At 39.2% G+C, this 2596-nt stretch overlaps 1 pseudogene; it reads right to left on the reverse strand.

The window, feature by feature from the left end:
* Positions 1–235: 235 nt before the first annotated feature.
* LOC101561704 lies at positions 236–1518 on the reverse strand (annotated as a pseudogene).
* Between the last annotated feature and the right edge of the window lie 1078 nt (positions 1519–2596).

The following is a 2596-nucleotide window of genomic DNA, read 5'->3' on the forward strand; positions in this document are numbered from 1 at the left end:
AGATCACGTGCATCTTCAGGTAATATAACAAGTTAAGTATACCATAGATTTCATTTTATTAATTGCATCACTCACAAACTGTTTTAAGGTCACGAGATGTGTAGACCCAAGGAGATTTTTGTTGTTCAGTATATTGTAGTCTTTAATTGAAGTTTTGGTAAAGGAAATATGCTATCTAAAACAAAATCAAATGGCCATCTGTGTTTAGCTTAAGAGGTAATAACATGTGTGTGTTTCATGTTTTGAGTGGCTTCTTGTGATGTGACTTTGATGATCTGAGTCTTGTGTATGATTCTGGTTGTACAGTGGCCCTTGTCTACAATCACAATTATCCATGCTTGGTGACCTTCAACATATCTGTGGAACTTTGTGTCTGAACAGATCCGAGCAGCTTGCTCACCTGATAAACAGATTAGCAGGCCTACTGATGTCTCCAATTAGGTCCCAATCATGAGGTCAAACATATTTCCACAGACCTTGCTCACAGCACACATCTCTGGTAGCACAGGAAGTTTGTGAATCACAAATGATATGTCATTCCTCTGTTGGAAGGCTAGGTTCTGTGCATGGCCAAAAATCCCAAAACCCTTCATGTCAGTGGCCACGTGAATGTTCAATGTATGCATATGTCCTGCAGCTGTTCTGTTCAGCAGCATCACGTTCACCATGGCTTCTTGGTTTGCCTATTCCACATCTTGGGTGACCACTAGCTTAATTTTTTTTCGTTCTTCAAGAATGTGTAGCCACTGGGGTACAGGAACAGCCACTTTCATACTGAGGCATTTTCTTAACCCAAGCATATCTCCAGGTACTACATTTTCTGGCATGATAAATTCACTGGGGCGGCAGACTGTTGTAACGACTCCACCCAGGGTAAACCAGGAGTTTAATACTGTTTGGTCAATTGTTACAGATGTTGCTGTCTTAACTGCTGCATCTCTAGAATACTGTATTATTACAGGTGTCACTGTATCCCTTTCCCTGTCATTTTATTACTGACCCCAAAGAGCATCAGCATATTGTCATATTCTGTAACCATCACTTCATACAAGACACTAAAGTCATTGGCACATGCTATCCTACTGGTGGTGGGTGGTGTAAGGGTAATCCACAATGGGATAAATGTAATCTGTGGTTTGAACCAAGGAAAGACCAATATGCCTCAAAGAAATGAAGCTATTATCCATTCCAAAGCTTGATAGTTCTTGATGTCCAGAGAGCAGACATTCCAGTATCTAAAATACAGTTTTTCTAGCACCTCTTTAGATAAGATACCTCAGCAAAGGTATGTATTTTCAAAAGCTGTTCTGGTTCATGCTTCAATTAATACTATCAAGTTTTAGCATTACAACTCCAAGAAACTACTAATCTTTTAGGAAGTGGCTCTCTTCCAAATGTATCCGCAGGACATCTTCAGGCACTTTGCAACGTGTACCCTTTTAGATCAGTGAATCTGGTTAGCTGGAAGCTTTGGTCCAATTCATAACTTTCTGGGTTAAAGGTTTCCCAAGTAGACATAGTTATGGGCAAACAGTCCTCACAGTTCAGGCATTCCTATCCCTCTCGCACCATCAGCTGTTCTATCTACTTCATATACACCAGTTGACCTCACACCTCCCCCTCCTCCTGGGCCTGCTGTGCACTCCCACAATGTAATATGTGCCAGGCACATTTAAACATAGCCTGAATAAAAGTGAAGCTCTGAGTGGTAGCGAGGCCAGGCCTGGGCACCTAGGGAGTGGGGGCAGCCTGGTGGGGTGCAGCGGGTGTGGAGCCTGACCTTTCGGGGAAGAGGCACTGGCTGCCCTAGATTGAATAAAGTAGCTAAATCTTTTTTGACCTTTATTTACTGGATGGGCATTTGTTTTCTTTCAAGTGTTTCACTATTATAAATTGCTGATATAAACCTGGATATACATAGATCATTTTGGTGTGAAGATTATTCCCTTAGGGAAGATTCCCAGAAGGGTTGTACTTGAGTCAAATAGGATTCCTTGGATTCAATTATTACAACGTTAATCCTAGTAGATTATGTACTCCATGAAGGATTGAAAGACTCATACCTATTTCTTTCCTGTTGCTTTTGATTTTTTTCTGCAACCGTGACCTGTGCCCCTCTAACATGTGCCATCCTGCACTATACTCAGCTGATTATGGATTAAAAACTCTGTAACTATTTTTAAATTAATTTTATTGAGAAAAAATAGCAATGACACCAGGTCAAAATAGATTAGAACAGTTTCAATAACTAAAATATGCCATATTGTTGTCTTCATAGTGGTTGTTCATAGTACAAAAACCGTTGGTGTTTTAAATATTGGTATTGAATATTCTGTCTTAGCCTGAAAAAACTAAACTAGCACATTCAAATTATGATTGTATCTCATTTAATGAGTAACAAAATGTTTATTGAAAATGAACACACATACTTCAAATTTAAAAAATGGGGCCATGATGGGGGAGATAGTAGAATGAGCACTCGCTTAGCAAGTCAAGGACCTGAGATAAATACTCAGCTAGATAAAAATTAAAAAAATAAAGAAAGAAAGAATATAAAGAAAGAAAGAAAGAAGTAATAGGGCCTCATTTAAAGAGA

This window comes from Octodon degus, unplaced genomic scaffold, assembly GCF_000260255.1.
Source record: "Octodon degus isolate 3935 unplaced genomic scaffold, OctDeg1.0 scaffold00103, whole genome shotgun sequence".
NCBI lineage: Eukaryota > Metazoa > Chordata > Mammalia > Rodentia > Octodontidae > Octodon > Octodon degus.